Genomic DNA, 12,715 nt, shown 5'->3' with positions numbered 1-12,715 from the left:
GGCGTGGGGCGGGAGGGCTGGCGGGGGTGGCGGTCCCCGCGCACAGTCCCCACTGTCATCGCTCTAGCTCTGCTGGACCACGGCGGCTGAGCAGCGCAGGGTCCCCAGGAGAGCTACCGGGTCCTCGAAACTTCCCAGCCTCGTGCTCTGCTGGAATGAGTTCCGACTCCTAAAGTACAACAAACCTGGATTTGGCAAACGCGTGCCCTTTATTTGCTGGAAAACCTGCCCACTGGCTGTTTGTTGGGGGTTCGGACTCCCGACTTCGATTCTGCTGGTGGTCACTTGTCCCAGGAGGACCCCATCTATTGTAATGGGTACGGCCATGCCTCCAGGAGAACAAGAACCATTTGTTTATACCTGGTTGCCTTTTCAGGTTCCAGATGTGGTCTGTGGTGGTTGCACACCATCTTGGATTTGGTATTGCGTGATCGCCTTTAGCCCCACCCCAAATATAACTTTTTATAGGGTAGACACATAAGGAGCAGAATTCTTGAGACAAATGACCTACGTGGTAGCTACCAGCCCCAAATACAGACAACCGTTAACTTCCTGGCACAATATCATTTTTTTCCAAATAGGTTTAGTTATAGCTTATATATTATAAATTTATCTATTTTAAGAATATAATTCAGTGCCTTCTTAGTTTATATAGTTGTATAAACCCTCACTTACAATCCAGGTTTAGAACATTTCTGGCACTCTGAAAATGTCCCCTTCTGCAATCTCTCTGCACACTCTCAGTCTTAGCCACTGCCCTGCTGCTTCTCCTAGGGACTTGTCTTCTGTATTTTTATAAATGGAATCCTGCACTATGGAGCGTCTTTCACTAAGTCTGTTTTTGAGGCTCATCCACGCTCTAGTACCTATGCATACTTTTGTGTTGCTGAATACTGTTCCTTTTTTAATATTCAGAAACAAGTCATTACCACTCGGAAGCAAAATAGTGTAGTAGTATTACAGCCATTCTCTTGATTAGAATAAATGACTATTTTCACCAGGCAGCTGGGGAATATTTTTATTCCTCTGTCTACCTGAATGTCTTTGGGAGGAAAGAGACATTCCTAATCTGGATCATTTTTTGATGCTTCTTTTCATGATTGCTTGAAAAGTGGTGCTAGAGGGAGTTACTCTTTTCTTAGAAATCCAGTAGTCTGGCCACTACACTCTTGAACTTCAAGCTTCAGGGAGAATTTCAAGCTCGAGGACAATAAAAGTTGTCTTTTTCATTATTGTTTATTGAGTGTCCTCAATCAGGTTTAGATAATATCTTCCCAATTAGACTGTGCAAATTGTCATGGTGTGAGTAGTTTGGGAGATTTCACAAACTGGAAAAAGCCACCGCTCCACAGCTCAGCAGGCAAGTGCCCAAATGGCCAGAGGTATACATGCCTTCCAGAACCCGCACACACCATGGGTCACAGGCAGCCCTCCTGTAACATAATTTCGCTGAGTGAGTTGGCAGAGCCGAAAGAATGCAGCTATTTCCATGATAGACCCTCAGTCTGACTATTAAAAAATAAAGGAAATAGCTCATTGAGTTTCATGGTTGTTTACCCAAAAAGTCATTTTAATTATTTTGTTTTGAAACATTTAAGAGAAGCTAGTCTTTGCTTGTTTTCTCTTCTGGAAAGGCCAACCAAGGAGGCTGGAGGAGTGGAGATGAGATTTCTTTTCCTCAGTTTGCACCTCAAGCTCACCACAAGAATATGGAGGAATCTGGATTTAGGAAGTTATTGCCTCTGCTTTGGAAATGTCTGGAGACAGGAAAGTCAAAGCTGGGTGCATTTTACTGAAAAAAAAATGTTAAAATTACAGTTTTGTATCCAATTGGGTGACATTTTAGGGTATTGTACACCTAGGGTGTTTATTTGGTTTATTCTGCTTTCATTAAGAGTATCTGATATTCAAAACTGAGACTAACTCTCTATAGAGCTGTTCATTCCTAACTGGGCTGCACACTGGAACCACCTGGGGAGCTTTAAAAAGTGCCTATGCCAGGGTCCCACCCCTGACATTGGAAAGTTCTGTAACTGCCCTGGGATGAGGCCAGAGCATTAGGAAAAGTTTAAAGCTCTCCAGGTGATTCTCCTCTCTAGCGTACATAAAACTTAGCTCAATGTTAGAGGTGAAGCTAATAATTCTCATTCCTCATTCATCTTTCATTATCTTCTCATTAAAATTTCTCCTCCAATGTGCTTATGGTGCTCCCCCGGTAAAGCAAAGGCATCTTCTGCCCTGGTGGTTGGTTAAAAACAATGCCTAAAGGAAGGATTGAAAACTCAATTTCAAAAGTAATTTTCTTTGAGTGTGCTCTCTGGTTACATTCCTGTCTTTGTGTAGAATTATCGGCATTGTTGGGGAATAAGCTGGCTCTAAAATTGATATCCTAGGTGTGTCTCTAGTCTTCGGGATGCTGTTGATACCCCTGGAATAGTTTCTTAGGAATAGCATGGTTATCTGCTTGTGCTTGGCTTAAATCAAGTGCTAAGTTTACAGGAATTCTCTCTGCTCTGTTTTTATGTAAGTATTGAGTCTGGCATTATTCTGAAGGTCTTACATTTTTGTTATTTGTCTTTTAGTCTTTGAAGAAGTGTCAGTCCTGCCCCACCCCCTATACCACGTACACTTTTGTAAATTGTTACTTAGCTAATGCAAATGCAAAACATAGTCACCTGATTTTAGTTATGGTGCCCTTAAGGCCACCTTAGTTATCCTGTTACAGCCCATTAGTTTTATAATTGATTATATAGAACAAAATCAGCTTCCAAACTCTTATCACCTGTTATTGAACCCACAGTGCTGTTTATTCTATAACTACCTTTTCTGATTTTTTTCTATGTTAATGTTTTATACAAAACAGATATGCACACTTAGCCTTTCATTTTTTTCTTTCCTTTTTTTTTTTTGTTTCAGCAGTCCTGGAGATTGAGCTTGGGGCCTTGCGCTGATACACATCCTCACCCACATTTATTTTGAGACTGGGCCTTACTACATTGTTCAGGCTGCCTCAAACTTGCAATGTTCCTGCCTCAGTCTCCAGAGTAGCTGGGATTGTAAGCATAACCCTTCAATTTTTGCTGATGTCTAGTGTCAGAATAAATACCCACAGCCTCTGAAGAATAAAATTTTTAAAGCTAATTCAAGGGCTTGGGATGTAGCTCAGTGGTGGAGCACTTGCCTACCAAGCATGGGTTTTGGGGAAAAAAAATTTAAAAAAAAATTATATTTAGAGATGGCCCTGTTGTGGCAGGGCCCCTCTTAATGCCTGGTGGTGGTGGGGGGACTTTTTACAGTGTAGCGATATCAGCCCCTGCGTACACCTGTGTAGTTCTGATGTAACTCTGTAACATAAATTATACCCAACTGGACTGTAAATTGTTAGTGTATGCTCATAAAAGGGAGACAAAGACACAAGCAACTTTGCCGTGTTCGGCACTCAGTCTTTGAATACGTATCTGCCGAATCAGTGCCGGCCGGACTGAAGCTGCATCCTGGGAAAAGGCTTGTTGTCTCTGCACGAGAGTCCTGCAGCACTGTGACCACCAGGCCTCGATGTCCTCTCCTGTAAAGTGAAACAGATTAGACCGAGCAATTGGAAGGACCTTTCCCCTGGCCACCCTCTGTGCCTGGCATATGTGTGCTCCCTGAGCAAACGTTAGGTTGTAGGGCCGTGATGCCTTCCGAGGCGCAGGAGGTACACCAGGAGCTGCATTCTGGCTGTGCCACTTGGCTCCCAGCTGTTCAAGCGTCCACTTCCTATGCAAGATCTCTTTTTATTGACCTCTTACTGCTGAGCAATGGCCTGAATCTTCTTTGACCCTCTTCTAACAGGAAATAATAAGGTCACATTGTCACTGGAATCCCACTTCCCTGATAAGGGAGGGTGCTGTGCAGGGAGCACAAATTAGCTCTGTCAGATCAACACATTCCATACACGATTCTCCATCCTTGAGGGAAGGATCTTTCTTTCCTTTGTGCACTGCTGTACCCTCAGTCCCCAGAGAAGTGTCAAGGGGCTGAATGTGTAGCTCAGTGATGCAGCACTTGCTTAACTTGTGCAAGATTCTAGGGTCAAGCTCCAGCACCAAAGGAAAAAAATTACACGAACATAAAATGGTTCCTTGGGGGACTGTGGCTGGAGCTCAGTGGCACGGCACTTGCCTAGCGTGAATGGGGCCCTGAATTTGAACCCCACACCACCAAAAGGAAAAAAAAAGAGTATCAAGTACACAGATATTTAAAAAAAATTTGTTCAGTGAATGAATATGTCCCATTCTGTCTTGCCATTTTCTAACTTGTGCCTTTTTAAAACTTTTTATTTTAGGTTTACAGAAAAATTGATAGTATAGAAGGTTCTCAATATGTCTCATACTCAGTTCCCCCTATTATTAACATGTTGCATTAGTATGGTTAAGTTGTCACAATTAATGAACCAATACTGATACATTTATTAACTAGATTTCATACTTTATTCAAATTTCCTTGGCTTCTATCAATGTCCATTTTCCATTGTAGGATCTCATCCACAATACCACATTTTATTTAGTCATCAAAATACCACATTAAATGTAGTCATCAAATCTCCTTAGGCTCTCTTGGCTGTGGTACTTTCTCAGATTTTCCTACTGGCTTGGTATATACTCAATTGGGATTTGCTTGATGTTTTTCTCATTATTAAACTGGGGTTATTGTGTTTTGGGGAGGAAGATCACAGAGGCAGGGTGAGATTCTTATCATATCAAGAGCATACTTTTCTAGAAAGGGAACTGAGTACTGTGGTTTGGATAGTTTGAGGGTGTTCTCCAAAGTTTCAGGTGTTGACGGGCTTAGTCCTCAGTGTGGCAGTGTGAGAGCTAATGGAACCTTGTAGAGGTGGGGCCTGGTGGGACGTGCTTAGGTCATTAGCGTTGTGTCACTGAAAGGGAGTGTAGAACCCCATACCTCCTCGGGCTTCGAGTTTTGCAATGTGATCTCTCCTTGTGCATGCCATGCCTCCCACCATAAGTGACCCAACTGAGAGGGACCCTTGACAGAGCCTATATTATGCTGTTTGGACTTTTAGGATCCCAAACTGTGAGCTAAATAAAACTTTTTTATCTATCCCACTTCAGGTATGTCTAGTAACAAAAAATGGACTAATACATTGCTTATCTACTTTGTACCCTAAAACATTGTACACGTTGTTGTAGACAAGAGGTAGAGTTTTTGGAAGGTGACTGGATCATGGGGGAACTGTACTCATCAGCGAATCCATTGATGAACTCCTAGCTTAATGTGTGGTTAGGAGGTGGGGCCCAATTGGAGGAGGTGGATCACTGATGACATGGCTTGAGAGGACACATCTCTTGCTGCGGCTTTTGCTTTCTCTCTGCTTCCTGTCTTTCAGTGGTTGAGCAGTTTTCTGCCCCGTTTCTGCCCCATCTGCCATGCCATTTCTGCCTTGGAACCACCCAACCATGGATTGAATCCTCTGAAACTGTGAGCCGAATAAACCTTTCCTGCTTTAAAGTTGCAAGTGCCAAGTATTTTGTCCCAGCAATGAAAAAGTAACTAATACACGGTCCTTGAAAGTAAAAAAAGATTCAGATATATGTGTCTGAAGCCCATGTCCTAACCACCAGATTTTACTACATTTTCCCTCATAAGCATCAAACAAAGCCACCCAGAAATGTGAATAAATGCCAGATAATGGAAATGACAAGTAAAGTAAGAATACAGAAAAATTAAAAATAAAACAAAAAATCCCAAACATTCTTGGGTGGGGAGTGGCTGATGAAATCTTCCAACCATGTGTAGCTGTTGAGTTGTATAAAATTGGTGCATCGTTGGGAGAAAAATATAATTTGTATGCTAAGAAAATAAAAATAACATTATTATCATGTGTTTCCAACACAAATGCAGCAGATTCTGCTCATATTGTTAACATTCAGTTCAAATAATTTCTACAATGAATTCTATAGAGCAAAAGCCTAATGTAAGGTTCTGTTGATTGTAACATAGGTAAAAATCAGTGCTGATTCCTACCCTTTAAGAACTGCCTAGAAATATTTCCAACCCTTTAAGAATTGCTCTGGAAATAATTTTTCTAATATTCATATTATGAGACTATTCCTTCTTCCTAAAAAATGGGGTTGATTTATGGTGTGGTCAACTGGTGGTGATAGCAGTGGTAATCTGAAGTCATTCATCCAATAAGCTATCTCACATTGAGCTGTCAGGAGCTGAAATATCTTGTATACAGTATCCTTCGGAATTATATATTGATTATATTGCTAAAATATGATGCTTATGTAACATTTTCTAACATTTGAAGCATAACATTTCAAACCTTTTGAAAACAAAATGTTTTCAAATAATAATACACAGAAAAAGCCAATTCCTTCCATTGTGCATTATTTTAAAAAAATGTGTGGACATGAGAAACAGCCCTTTTGAAATATATATGTGTATATATTAAAAATATAATGTTTAATAAGGATGAGTTCCAGCTCTAGTTTCCAGTTTTATTCTTTTGTAATGCTACTTCCAAGATAATCTTGGAACTTGTTTTAATATTTTGTCAAATATAGCCTGCCATAAAATATGACACATAATTATTAAAATAATAGTTGTGTGCTACTGGGGATTGAACCCAGGGTCTTCACACTGAGCAACTTCCCCAGTCCTTTTTATTTTGAGACAGGGTCATGCTAAGTTGCTAAGTGATCTAGGCTGGACTTGAACTTGTGATCCTCTTGCCTAAGCTTTCAAGAGTGTTGAGATAGATTATATGGATATGAATGTAATTTTAAATAAGAAAAAAATGTTTTTGGGAAAACTATGGAGTTATGAGCTGCATCACAATTTCAGAGGTGTTAAAATGTGCATAAAATTTGTATTTTAGTATTACTGACATTCCTCATTCTAAAGGTACACTTTAAAAATCATAAATGGCTCATAATTTTTTTTAATATTTAAAGGATGTAAAAGGGAGAAGGAATATAAAAGTATTAATTAAATTTAAGCTTTGAGTTTCCTGAAAGAGTAGGTAAAAAGGAAAATTCATTGTACTACTGATTGCATGATTAAAAAAATTTAGCCTCCTCAGGGAAGGCAAACTTTTTTCCTGAAACTGACTTATAAAAAGAACTGCTGTATTTGAAGCATCAAGTGCTCAAGGCAACATAAAAGCCTGACTTCAACAAGAGTTTTGAAGAAAACAAATTTTTCATTTGGCCATTTCCCTTGAAAGTACAGAACATGCATAAAAATTTGGCCAATATCTACACAAATTTTAAAGTAAAATAAAATTTATTTCACACTAAAGAACATTTTCAATAGTAATGTGTTAAGTATGACAGTGAGATTAGATCAGTTTACATTGCCTAGAAAAGCCACAGTTGTGGAAATTAATTGGTACTACAAATCATTTTCATAGGCAGTGGAAGAAAAGCACAAGTTTCAGCTGGTTTTTTAGATTGAACTATTTATGATCAACAGAGTGAGGTTTTTGCGGGAGCGGGGGAGTTGTGGCATTGGGCAACAAACTAGGGCTACATGAAGCTGACACTGTTGTACCACTGAGCCAGTCCTACAATCCTAGATTAACGGTTTTTGTTTTTTTGTGAGACAGGGTCTTGCTGTGTACTTCAGGCTAGGCTTAAACTTATTATGTAGCATAGGCTGTAGCTTTGAATGTGCAGTGATCCTCCTGCCTCAGCTTCCTAAGTGCTGGGATTATAGTCATGCACCACCATGCCTGTTTTCAAGCAACAGTTTTTTAATCATAGTAAAGCTGTTCGTTATACATCTAAAACTAATTGATTATACATTAGGTCCCCAGAGTTGCATTTTGGGTTTTAGATTTCTTCCTTTTCTTTAACAGTGAAAATATTTTGTCATATAAATTTTCAAACATACCGAAAGTAGACAAAATCATACAGTAAAACTCCTTTTTATTTATCATTGAACATGGATCAAGGATTATTTATCCATTTTTGTCTTTTTTATGCCTGTACTCTGTACTGATTACTTTGAAGGAATTCCAGAAATTATTATCTTTAATCTGTAAAGATCTTTCTCTAAGATAAGGACTCTTTTCCAATAGAACCACATTATAATTACATCTAAAAAATTACTAATTCCTCACTATTATAGTCATTCAAAGTTTACATTGCTTTAATTTTTTTTTGAGACAGGGTCTCACTATGTAGTTCAGGGGCCTTGAACTTGTGGCAACCGTCTTGCTTTAGCCTCCCAAGTGCTGGGATTACAGGTGTGTGCCACCATGCCTGGTGCTTTGTCTCCAAAATGTTTTTTGTTTATTTTTGGGACAGAGGTCACCAGGCTGACCTCAAATTTGTCATACAATCCTGGCCTCAGTGTCCCGAGTAGCCAGGATTACAGGTTTATGCCTCCATGTCTAGCTTCTTTTTTTCTTTTTTTCTTTTTGGTTATTTGAGACAGGGTCTCACTATGTAGTTGAGACTGACCTAGAACTCACTGTGTAGCCCAGGCTGGTCTCGAACTCACAGCAATCCTCCTGCCTCAGCCTCCCAAGTCCTGGGATTACAGGAGTGCGCCACCACACCTGGCTAGTTTATTTTTTTCTTAAACAGGTAAGACAACATGCGAATTTTATTGCATGCCTAAGTCATGGGAGTATTTGACTTTATTTTATGTTTTTTTGCTTTTTTTGAGTTGTGGGGAATCTCACTACTTTGCCCAGGCTGGTTTTGGTCTCTAGGGCCCAAGTGATCCTTCTGCCTCAGCCTCTCGAGTAGCTGGTGCATGGCACCATGCCCAGCTTTCATTTTTATTTTTAAGTGCGTCATTTGCTGAATCAAAATGAGGTCTAGGGGGCCAGCGATTTAGCTCAGTGGTTCTACCACCTGGCTTGCAAGCACAAGGTCCTGAGTTTGATCCCTGGTACCAAAAGAAAAAACAAAACCAAACCAAAACCAAAAAACAAGGTCTACATTGCAGTTTTTGATGAATCTCTAGAGTCTCTTGGTACATACAGGGTTTTTCTTCATCTCTTAAAAATTTTCTTTCTTTTTCTTTTTTCTTCTTCTTTTCTTTCTTGGTTTTAATTGAAAAATCCAGGTCACTTTCTGTAATTTTCCTCCTGGTGTGAGTTTCGCTGATTGTATCTCTGTGGTGTCATTTAATATGTTTCTCTGGCTCCTGTATTTCTTATAAATTTGAATGTTTGCTACAGAGGCTTGATCAGATTCAGGTCACTTTTTCTAAATTGTGGTAAAAATACAGCATTAAATTTACCATCTTACTTATTTTTAAGTGTACAGTTCTGAAATGCTAAGTATATTCCAGATTCGGGTACTTTTGTTGTTTTGTGTGTATGGGCTGTTGGTAAGTAGGAGTTTGTACTTTTAAAGCACCAGGGGGTATAAAAGCTTTTGTGATGCCATCTGCCATTACTTATCAATGCCTTGTAAAATGGTAATTTTTAAATTTTAGCATTCCTTCTTCATTTCTGAAGAAAATTCCTTCATTTGGTTACTCTGAGGCACATAGTATATAGGAAAGACAAGGTAAATGGTTTATTTTTCTTTTTAACCTTTATTTACCAATTCGAAAATAATAGGTTGACCGGATTTCAGGAATTATCTTTTGATTGGTATGGATGTCAGTTTAGGGGAGTGAGCGTTCTGGAAAGGCACGGTGGTAATGGATGATGGGTCACAGTCTGAATGTGCTAATGCCACTGAACTAACACTTAAAAATGCTTATAATGGTGATTGTTCTATTATGTCTGTTTTACCACAACACAAAGAAAAGCAGGTCTTCTTGCATTCTCCAAGACTGACTGAGCTTTCTTTTTGCTTTAAGTATTCTTACAAATTCATAGGTTTTAACATATTTGATTCATTGCAGTCCTTATGCTAACTGGCCTATTTTTGCTCTGCAAGGATTTTTCTAGTTTGCTCCTTAGTCCTTTTGCCACTGACTCTAGTAATTATTTTAGTTCTAGTAATTGTTATAGTTTCCTTAATCTGTGCTATGGCAAAGGTGTTCCATGTTCATCTTGGAAATTTCCTGTCCAAGGCATGGAATTAGCTAGTTCTCCAAGAAACTCTGGTTCCTTTTAGTGGGAAACAGCATTAGAGATAAGCAGGTGCTAGACAATGCTCATTCACACTGGATATTCATATTCACATTCTCAGGCCTTTTTAGTAGATAGGGGTAGGGATAGATTTTCCATGAATATATTATTTTTTTGCCTGGGGATTTGGCTCAGTGGTTCCGCTGCCTGCCTCGCAAACACAAGGGCCCAAGTTTGATCCCTCATACCAGAAAAACAAAAACCAAAAACGTGTGTGTGTGTGTGTGTGTGTGTGTGTGTGTGTATGTGTATAAAACTTTTTGTTTTGTTTTGTTTTGTTTTTGAGACAAAATCTCACTATGTAGTTGAGACTGACCTGGAACTCACTATGCAGCCCAGGCTGGTCTCGAACTCACAGTGATCCTCCTGCCTCAGCCTCCAGAGTGCTGGGATTATAGGCGTGCACCACCACACCTGACTATATATATAACTTTTTCTATGGTATTTTCTAATTCCAGTTCAAGACTGTAGAGTGTTTACTTAAACTCACTAGTGTTATATCTTTATTGTTTTTCAAATGAAGCTAAAATCTCAATACTCAGCACTGCTTGAATTGCTAATTTATGCCAGTGGAGCGTATTTCTGTAGTTTTTGAGAACCATAAACAACTGCAGAAAAATGAATTGTAAAGAGCACTGAATATTGAGTCTGTTAAGTAAGCCTTTCTGCACTCTGTCCCAGAGTGACTATTTTCTCAATTCTCTCAAGAATGCTACATGATGCAAAGGAGAAACAAAGAGTTTATTACATACACTGGAGGCCTTAAGACGTGAGAGTTTGGAGAGCAGGCTGCAGAGGACTGCTTTGGATTATTCTTGGAAACTTCAGTCCCTTAGGCGAGTAAGTTTAAGATTTAAAAGGCATGTACTAGAGTAACTTGTTTTTGCAAAAGTTAAAGTTCTGATCTCTTCCTGTTTGTACTTTGGAGCAATATAATTTCCTTCTGTCTAAAAATTTGTTTTGGATTGTGGCATAATTAGTGGTCACTTCTATACTCAGTGATGTCTGTTTGCTCGGACCTGATGGTAGTTGAGATTAAGTAGCTCAGATGCGGTGTGTTCCTTACACATGACTGCATTTGACAGTTGGGAATTTTGCTGTTTGGTGTTCTTTTGTCTCCCTTAATTTCTTTCAGCCATTTTGGTAGTGAAGTTAGCCTTTGAATTTAATTTTAGTTTTTAAAAAATATTATTCCAAGCTGATTGTGGTAGCCCATGCCTATAATACCAGATACATGGGAGGCTGAGTCAGGAGAATCATAAATTTGAAGCCAACCTGGGCAACTTTGTGAAATCCTATCCCCCCACACACAAAAAAACAAATGAAGAGGCTTGATGTATGGTTCAGTGGTAGAGTACTAGAGTGCCCCTCGATTTAATATCTAGCACTGCAAAGGCAAAAAACAGTTTTTAGGGCTGAGGATTTAGCTCAGTGGTTCTGGTGCTTGTCTTGCAAGTGCAAGGACCTGAGTTTGATCCCTGGTACCAAAAAAACAAAACGAAACAAAAAAACAGTTTTTATAAATTTCTAGGTCTTACAATATGAGTGTGTGTGTATATGTTTGTGTTTGAGACAGAGTTTCACTGTGTAATTCAGGTTGGCCTTGAACTCATGGCAATCTTCTTGCCTCAGCCTCCCAAGTGCTAGGATAGTGTGCCACTACACCCACCTATTGTTGTTTTTTAAGAGACAAGGTTTCACTATTTTGCCCAGGCCAACCCCAAACTCTTGGTCTCAAGATCTTCCTGCCTCAACCTCCTGAGTAACTAGGACTACAGATGTGTGCTGCCATTCCCAGCTTTTTTGTTTTGTTTTATTTATTTATTTTTTTGAGACAGGGTCTCACTATGTTGTTCAGGCTGCCCTTAAACTCACAGTGTAGCCCAGGATGGCCTCAAACTCACAGCAATCCTCCTGCCTCAGCCTCTGGACTACTGGGATTACAGGCGTGCACCACCACACCTGACTCCCCAGTTTAATTTTTATTTTGAAAATTCATTTTGATATTGTCCCTTTGCTTCTTTGTAATGGAGATGAAAATGGGCTCCAAACTGTTGAACATAAAAAAAAAAAAACCAACCAAAAACAAATTGCCTTAGACTGTGAATAAGACAGTCTTTAAACTCAAAAATTGCTGAAAACACAAATACAGGAAATATTGGTCTTGTCTCCATCTCCCCTTTGAACAGTAATTTGTTTTGTAATTACAATGCCTGTTAGAGACTCTGGCGCTCCAGTTGGATCCAGTGAGTGTTGGGATGGGGCATACAAGAGCCTGAATTTAACTCCTTCCTTTTACAATGGAGGAACGTAGGAGTAGAAGCTGGGTGGGAACCAGCCTGTGATTCCAGGCCCTTTCCAATGCGTGCTCAATACATGCTGCTGCCTTCTGCCAGCCTGCGTGCTCAAGCACTTGCCAGAACACAGCACCAAGAACTGCTATCTGTTTACACATTTGTTTGTTTTTCTTTGAGACAGGGTCTCACTATGTATTTGAGACTGACCAGGCTGGTCTAGAACTCTCAGTGATCCTCCTGCCTCAGCTTCCCAAGTGCTGGGATTACAGGCATGTACCACCATGCCTGGCTCTGTTTACACATTTCGACC

This window comes from Fukomys damarensis, unplaced genomic scaffold, assembly GCF_012274545.1.
Source record: "Fukomys damarensis isolate Sample0158 unplaced genomic scaffold, DMR_v1.0_HiC HiC_scaffold_17, whole genome shotgun sequence".
In the NCBI taxonomy this organism is placed as follows: Eukaryota; Metazoa; Chordata; class Mammalia; order Rodentia; family Bathyergidae; genus Fukomys; species Fukomys damarensis.
This window is presented reverse-complemented; position numbering follows the sequence as displayed.